The sequence below is a fragment of the Oreochromis aureus genome, linkage group 3 (assembly GCF_013358895.1).
Source record: "Oreochromis aureus strain Israel breed Guangdong linkage group 3, ZZ_aureus, whole genome shotgun sequence".
NCBI lineage: Eukaryota > Metazoa > Chordata > Actinopteri > Cichliformes > Cichlidae > Oreochromis > Oreochromis aureus.
The window spans coordinates 73152912-73162463 of NC_052944.1; positions in this window are offsets into that span (position 1 = coordinate 73152912).

Here is a 9552-nt window from a genome sequence, read left to right on the forward strand (position 1 = left end):
GACAGAGCTGACTGAGCTGCAGTGTTGATGATGTTGCTGATCAGGTTTGTGAGATGGCCACTAATTTAAGAACACAGTTGAGTGAAAGAAGCAACGACTTTATTGCATACTCTCTTGGTTTGGGAAATAGATTCAGAGTTTGCAGACATTCCTTTTTATACAGAGGTCTGTTGGCTAAATCGAGGAAAGGTTCTAGAGTTTTAGAGCTCAGCAAGGAAATGTGTCAGTTCATGGACAGTAAATGAAAAGACTCCACAGCTTTGCGGGATGAAAAGTGAAAATGTCAGTTGGCGTTTCTAGCTGACATAACAACTAAGACGTTGAGACAACTCATCTCAACGTCTTAAACCTTCAGCTCTAGGGAAGTGGCTGCATGATCACTGACATGTATGATGCGATAAAGGCATTTCAAGTGAAGCTCCAGTTATGGGAGTCACAATGCACCAGTGCAACTTGCATCACTTTACCTGTTGCCAAGTAATGTTGAACCAAGTCAGCGCAACTGTGTTCCCAAATGCCCACTTTGCTGATAAACTGAGCGCACTGCACACTGAGTTCACATGACGCTTTGGTCACTTTGCAGCACAAAAAGAAAATTTCAAGCTGCTTCGCAACCCATTTACAGTTGACATAGAAATTGCACCTGTACAGATTCAGATGGAGCTGACTGAGCTGCAGTGTTATGGGACACTCAAGGCAAAGTACGACAATTAAGGGCCTACACAGTGTATTCATTCCATTCCTGAAGCAATGCCGCAGCTCTACAAGCAGCTCAAACCTTGTGTATGTTTGGTAGCACATATCTGTGTGAGAAGCTGTTTTCACTGATGAAGATTAACAAAACAGCACACAGGAGTCGTCTCACTGATGAACACCTGCAGTCCATCCTGATAATCTCCACAACACAAGACCTCACACCAAACTTAAACCAACTTATGATTTGATTTGTTGTTATTTTAACCTTTGCTGAAAAGCACCAATTTTATTTATTTTTCCTGTTGGGGTTTTTTTTTTTGCACCATGTTCATGTTCATACTTTGAATTTAAATCATTTTGACAAGAGATATTTTTATGAAGAGCAAAATATTTTAAGTTTGTTTTTTATAAAATGGCATAATAGCAACAAAATCTCATTATTTTGATGTCATTTTATTTTAGTGTTTCCTTAAAAGCACAATTTTTATTTATTTTCTCTGGAGGTTTTTTGCAGCATGTTCTTGTTTAATTTTGAGAGGATATAGTTTTATGGAGAGCAAAATATTTAAAGTTAAAATTAAAGTTATTATTTATTATGTTTATTTATTCAGGAATAATATTCCTGTTTTGAATCTGCTCCGAAAAATGTAAGTGATGTTACTCCTCTGAACTTGTGATTTCAGCAGAGAACAGGGATGGTGGTTCAGGGACCAAGAAGCACTCCAGGTACACATAATGGTTTTTTACCTGTTCAGATTATTTACCAGTGGGTGTTTGATTTTATGGAATGCCAATGTTCCATACGATTTAACCAATGAGTGGACTTGTTGAAAGAAACAAATCCCTGATTTTTAGTGATGATGTGCTCCTCGGGCTTCAGTGGCCTCCATCACAGATGATGGAACAAGTCTTAAGTCATATTCTCTTCTTTAAAACTAGAAGTGACCATATTTTACTGGGATGAAACATGTCATGTGACCTATGGTAGAAAGAGACTGAACTTCCCCCTAACTGCCTTGCCACTTGGTTAAGAGAGGTTTAAAGGTCTTAATAACTTAACAGTTTTGTGTGTCTGGAGGAATGTACGAAGAAACTGTGTCACCAACTCATAATACGAATAACCAAGAATCAGGAAATCAGCATTTAGTGTGTAATTCTTTAACACAGAACCACAATTTATATGTGGTTTTACTGATGCTTAATAGCATAATCACTTAACATTGATCAAAATATAACCCAACATATTAAACATACATATGTGCCAGTTATCAGAATTTGTATGTTGTTTCACTGAGGCTTAAATATGCTAAATTTCGCAACACTGCCATGTTGAACATAAAGAAATACACATAAATATCCATCGATCTTCTTCCGCATATCTGGGGCTGGGTCGCGGGGGCAGCAGCCTAAGCAGAGAAGCCCAGGCCTCCCTCTCCCAAGCCACCTCCTCTAGCTTATCCGGGGGAACACAAAGGCGTTCCCAGGCCAGCTGAGAGAGTGATTGGATCTCTCAGCCGGATAAGCTGGAAGACACACACTTAATACACTTAACACACTCAAATCAGTTCTTCCCAAATTTCATGAGAACATTGACTTTGCAACAAGAGGGGACAACATGTTAGACCTTGTTTACACAAAACACATTCATATAAGACTTCACCCGTCCCCCACATTGGACAATCTGACCACATCTCTATACTTATCACCCCAGTCTACAGACCCATCAACAAACAGATCAGACCAACCTTCAGAGAGGTGAGAACATGGCCAGAGGGGGCCATACCTGTTCTGCAAGATAACTTTGAATGCACAGACTGGGATATGTTTAGAGAAGCTGCTACATACACAGACACCATAGACCTGCAGGAACAACCTCAGTGACCAGCTACATCGGCAAAAGGATTGAGTATGTCACTGTTTTCAAGACTGTCATCACCTATGAAAACTATAAACCCTGGTTCTCTGCAAAGCTATGCAGCCCAATGAAAACAACAGCTAGAACAACTACAGCCAGAGCAGACCTATTACAGGCCATCCAAAAGGCAAAGTGGGAGTATGCAGAAAAGACCAACACACACTTCACAAGTTCAAAGGACACTCAGCGCATGTGGCAGGGCATTCAAACAATCACGGGCTACAAGCCAACGCCCTTCCTGACAAACTGAATGACTTCTTTGCACATTTTGAGGCAGAAAACAAAGAGCCAGCAAGGGAGATGCCCCCCTCCCCCAATGACCAAGTACTCTGTCTGACCACAGCAGATTTCAGGATGACACATTGCAGAGTAAACCCACGAAAGGCTGCAGGACCGGACAACATACCTGGCTGGGTGCTTCGGGAGTGTGCTGACCAGCTCACAGGCATCTTCATGGACATCTTAAATACATCAATGAGCTCAGCTGTGGTATCTGCATGCCCCAAAACCACAAAAATCATCCCAGTGCCAACGAAGTCCACTGTGTCCTGCCTCAATGACTACCATCCTGTGGCACTTATCCCCATCATCACTAAGTGCTTTGAGAGGCTGGTATTGAGGCACATGAAAACTCAGCTTCCACAGAATCTGGACCCACTACAGTTTGCTTACCACCCAAACTGCTCCACAGATGGTGCCATCTCTTCTGCTCTTCACCTTTCTCTCTCCCATCTTGACAAAAAGGACACTTTTGTCAGAAGGCTGTTTATTGACTTCAGCTCAGTATTATTCAACACAGTCATTCCCCAGAAGCTGGTTAAGAAGTTGGACCTACTAGTAATAAACACCACTCTCTGCAATTGGATCTTGGACTTCCTAACTGACAGGCCCCAGTCTGTCTTCACAGGAAATAGTCCAAAGTCCTCAGGCTGAGTACAGAATTGCCACAGGGCTGTGTGCGTAGTCCGCTGCTGTTCACCCTGCTAAAACATGACTGTACTGCACAGCACAGCTCAAATAATATCATCAAGTTTGCAGATTACACAACAGTGGTGGGTCTCATCAGCAACAATGATGAGACTGAATACAGAGAGGAGGTACAACACCTGGTGGACTGGTGTCAGTGACAACCTGTCTCTAAATGTTCAAAAGACTAAAGAGATGATTGTTAACTTCAGGAAGAGCTCAACGACCCACACCCCACTGCACATCAACAGATCTGCTGTTGAGATTGTCAGCAGGGTGAAGTGTGCACATATCAGATGACCTCTCCTAGAACCTGAACACCACCGCTATAATGAAGAAAACCCAACAACATCTTCACTTTCTTAGAAAACTGAAAAAGGCCAGTCTCGCTCCTCCCATGCTCACATCATTTTACCAGGGAACCACTGAGAGCATCGTCTGCTGCTACATCACTATCTGGTACGGGAACTGCACCCTCGCTGAAAAGAAGTCTCTGCAGCGGATAGTGAGGACAGCAGAGAGGATCATTGGAGGCCCTCTCCCACCCATCTCCCAACTCTATGACAAACACATCATCCGGCATGCAGACAGCATAGTGAAGGACACTTTCCACCCCTCACATGCACTGCTCTCCCTCCTTCCATCTGGCAGACGTTTTTGCAGCATCAAAACAGTAACGGCCCGACACTGCAAGAGCTTTTTCCCCCAAGCAGTCAGAGCCCTCAACTCACTGCCACCAAACCACCAAATATAAACACTTTTACAAACACCTTACAATACTCACTAAAAGACTCAAAAACAACACAAACTTCCACAAATCTACTACAAACTGGACCTGGGAACAATATGCTTATTTGCACACCTCAGTCACATAGTTACTGAACACATCTACAAAATGCTTTTATAAATTATATAAAATATATACATTTTTGATACTCATATAAATGCACCGTGGGGAGCTTGGGGTGAAACAGCATTTCGGTACGCTGTATTCTGTGTATAGTGTTGTATTGACAATAGAGACCTTGAATGCTTAAACCCTGGTAATGTTACCTAACTACCACCTAGTTTTACTGTTAGTGTAAATTAAATCTAAAAAATTGGAAGCTGCTTCAACAGTATTAAAAAACATATTTTCATTAAAATAAAAAACTCTCTCTATATTACTAGTCTTACATCTATAAGCACCTGCCTAAAATTTGAATAGATCACATATTTAAAGAATTTCAGTTCAATGGTTAAATGTTTAGTTAATATGACTGTTATGGTCCTGGATCAACGACCCAGCGTTTTGTGTTTCATTTTGGTGTCAGCTTATGTTTTGTACTAATTCCTTAGCTGTGTTTCCCTCTGTGCTCTATTCGTGTCCCCGAGTTTTGTGTTGTAAAACAGTCTGTGAGTTTCCTGTTTTACTTTGTAGGTCTGTGTCTCATTATGCCCATTAGTTCCAGCTGTGTCCCCTCCTGTGTGCCATTTCCTGATTACCTTGTGTGTGTGTGTGTATAGTGGGTGTCAGTCTGTGCTCCTTGTCGCATCGTCTGCATTACTCTGTGTTTCTCCGCGTCTCTCTGCCCAGCCTTCTTCATCTGTCATCTCTGTGTATCTCCTGCTGTCCTTATGTTTTCAGGTTTGTTTGTTAGTTTTTCCCAGTTTAGGTTTATGTTCAGTTCTGCCCTCACCTTGGTTATTGTTCACTGTAAATAAAACTCACACCTCCGCGAGGTCTGCTGTCTGCTACTTGAGTCCTCATTCACTCCACCACACGACTGCTGCCCCAGCCGTGACAATGACTTAACATTAACATTGCTTATGTTGTAGATAGTTGAAGCATAGATTGGTTTTTCTCCTGACTATGTTCTCTGTAATCTATATAAATGTGTTCTTCTTCAGTTTATATTTTATTATTCTTCTCTCAAACACTCACAGTCTTCCAAGTCTGATCATTACCATCGTGAACACATCTCTCTTTCTTAGCGGTTCATGTCCCGTTCGATGCAGGGTCCGCTGTTTTGCACACTTTTCTCCTCTTCTTCCAATCCAGAGCACCTTCCGGTGTGACTTTCACAGCCTTCATATTGTCTTTGATTTGGTCCATCCAGTCCATTTTTTTTTGGTCTTCCTTGTGGTGTGTTGCCACCCAGGTCTAATTGTTGAGCTGTTCAGCGTACCATCAGAGACTTGACTCTGCATCTTGTCCGTGATCTGCACCACTCCCAATTGTTTCCTGACGTTTTCATTCATTACTCGGTCAAGTCATGTGGGACCTCAGCATTTTCATCTCCATGGTGTGAAGAACTTGCTCTTGCTTGGTCATCACTGGCCAGCACTCTGACCCGTAGAATGCCACTAGAAGCACGATCGACTTTTAGACTTTCACCTTGAAGTAGATTTGTATTCTCTTGTTCCACAGGACTCCAGTGACCTGAAGCCACTTCATCCACACTACATTGACATGGGCTCTGGCGTCTGGTATGGTTTCGCAGTACAAGGTGACGAGGGACCCGAGCTATTTGAATTGAGTGACTTTGGTCAGTGGCTCGCCGTCAATGGTGATGGTACTGTCGGTCATTGGAGGTACTAAATCTTCTTGTTCAGGCGCATGCCATTTTTGGAGAGAGGATCTTTCCACGTTTGTGTTTGCAAGTCTGGGCAGTCTTTTGTTTATGATAGGCTTACGTCATGTGCAACCCTGATTTTATCTGATTTTTGCAGACGCCAGCATCCTCTTTGCTGCTGATTTTAGCGAGTGGTATCAAGCAAAGTCTTTGTGAGTTCGCAACCGCCACCAAGTCTTAAAGGCCAGCTTCCTCACTTTTATTGCTTCTTGTACCTTCTCCTTCCACCACCAGATTTGTTTGTCAGTTTATTTTCTTCCCGATTTTGTCGAGCCAAGTATGTCCTCCACAATTTCATGGATTCGCTGGACCGCTTCAGTCCACATCTTCTCGGCGGGTTGGTCGGTGTTTGCTGCAAGTGAAATGAATGCAACTGTCAGATCCTCCGTGTGCTCCTTCACCTTCCACCATTTGAATTGTTTTGGCCTGGGCAAGTTTGGCTTGGCAATGTTCATGTCCATTATGATTAGGCGGTGCTGGGGAGCCACGGATTCATACAGAATTACTTTGGTGTCCGTCACCCCATATAGGTCTCACAGCCGGAATATCCAATAATCAAACGGAGTCGCATGGCCGCCGCTGGTGCGATGGCTGCTTCCTAAAGAATGTGTTGGTCATGGCCAGGTCGTGCGTCTCCACGCAGTAAAGTATACGTCGTCTATCGTCATTCCTTACGTTGAGGACTTTCCCCCATGGCATTGCAGGTAGCCGTCCCTGTCTAATCCCATGTGGCCTTTCAGATTAGTGGGGGGACTAGTGGGGGACAGCCTAGCTTGTCGGTAGAAGTTTCTGGCTGGCACGTCCATAAGCACGTCCAAAGGTTGTCTTTTCCTGCCAGCACCGTGAGGAGGTTGTGGCTGGATTTTGCCGGGCCGCCATCCGGAACACAAAATTAAGTAGTAGAAGTTTATTAGGGAATGCACATGCGTCTGCTTGTGTCCACGTTAGCATCAAACATCTTTTTTTTCCTACTGGCCATATATAAACCATGTGGGAGGATGTTTTTTTTTTTTTTCCTAATCCTGTCTGGCAGTGCAGAAATGCCAAAAAATGCCAGAACCTTTGTTGTGTCCTCAGGATTCCCATATGCTTGTTTGCCATTCACCTAGGGACCATTTTTGATCCGAGAACACCACAAGGGGTTTCACAATTGAACCATCATGGCATTCACTATACTGGTCCATTTGATAGTTATATTTCTTTAGGACTTTTATCATTATCATCCTAAAAACATATTTAGGTGAACATAAATTTTTTAGGAGATCCTAATGCTCAGTGTGATGTTCCTGCACTATCATCACTGATGATCTGCTTGTATCCATGCAACACGTTTTCACTCCCGAGGCGTAATATTTGAGGCTAGGTGCCAAATCGTCAACATATTATGCTTCGGGGAACCCAACACGTTCCTAAATGATGAGATCGGAAAAATGAGAAAAAATGAGAACCGTTTGGGCTCAATCTGCACATCGTTCATTTTCCTTAAATCGCTTTGGAAAACACTATTTAACGTCATTAAAGAGCTGGTCATGGTTAGGGATAAGGTTATCGCGTTCCTCACGCCACGGGACGTGACAAATCATCAAGATGTTATGCCTCGAGAATGAGAACGGGCTCATCCATGTTATATTTTTTTTAATGTGTATGTGTTAGTCCCCGTAGGGAAATTACTCTTCTGCATTTAACCCATTCACCCAGTGAAGCAGTGGGCAGCCACCAGTGCAGCGCCCGGGGAGCAGTGTGTGGCGATGGTGCCTTGTTCAGGGGTACCTCAGAGTAGCCGTTCAGTAGATTCGAACCCGATCATGGGGCAACCACTAAATTCCAACATCTCCCTCTAGTGGCCATATATAAACCATGTCCATAATAGATAGAATTTGTTCATGAACAAAACTACAGCTTACTGAGAACAGAGGAGACTCAATTTTGCGTTGAACTAATGTCGAGCATGTCTGTGGGGAACGAAATGAAATGTAATCACTTTGGTCAAACTCAGATAAAGTTAAAGCAGTGCTTATGTTAAAGCAGACCTTCTATGACTCTGTGGTGGCCTCAGCCATCTTTTATGGTGTGGTCTGCTGGGGGGGCAGCATCTCTGCTGGGGACAGGAAGAGACTGAACAGGCTGATCCGAAGGGCCAGCTCTGTTCTAGGATGCCCTCTGGACCCAGTGGAGGTGGTGAGTGACAGGAGAATGGTGGCTAAGCTGTCATCCCTGTTGGACAACATCTCCCACCCCATGCATGAGACTGTGACAGCACTGAGCAGCTCCTTCAGTGGGAGACTGCGGCACCCACGGAGTGGGATGGAGAGATTTCGCAGGTCTTTCCTCCCCACTGCTGTCAGACTCCACAATAAAGACTTTTGCAGCTGATCAAACACACAAACCCTCACACGTGCAATAAGACTGCTACATGTGCAATTCTATATGCTATTTGTGCAATTTTTGTACAATTCTTCTTCTGACAAAGTTGTACTTCTTTTGTATTTTCTTACTCAGTTGTATATAGTATTTGTATTTCTATTTTATTCTATTGTATATATTATTCTATTCTATTTTATTCTATTGTATATAGTATTTTATTTTATTGTATTTCATTGCATTCCAGTGTTTTCTAATTTCTGCTACATAACTTTGCACTTTTGCTGTAACAAAACAAATTTCCCACCTGTGGGACTAATAAAGGCCATCTTATCTTATCTTATCTTATCTTATGTACACTTCTTTTGAATGGGTTCATCCTTCAGTACTTGCAGGTGTGTGTGTCAGTTTTAAATGACAGAGTTACAGGGTTTTGATGTTTTTTGGCGTGTGTCTTTCTAATCTTTAAAAAAGAAAAAAAAAGTTAACCCCCCCATCTCTGTGTTTCTACCAATAGAGAAGCTGGTGCTCAGAGGAAGAGGGCGGGCTTTACTTGGTGTCAGTGAGAGAAATGAAAAAAAGCTGAAATGAGTGAGAAGGACGATGAAGGAAACATCTGTGCTGTGTCTGCTCTGTAAGTAGAATCTCTGTGTTTGTTTGGATTCTTGTACTTTGACTGTCTGCTCTCCTGATAACTGATGATGGAGGAGAAGACATGAAAAACAAATCAGGCTGAATTCAAGTTCAAAACACCACGAGGACCAACTGCAGGTCTGAACTGACTCTTTATCTTTGCTCAGGAGTCGAGGAAACACAGCAGGCAGTGAAAAGCTCAAATCATTCACTCAGTATATCAACACAGCTGCACAGTGGACAAACGAATTTACTGTGGTATTTGAAAGCAGTGGATTTGTTCCATATAATCACAGTGTAGTCAGTGCAAATTAAAAAAAAAATATAACACTAGACTGTGAGCTACCTCATGAATCCAAAAATAAA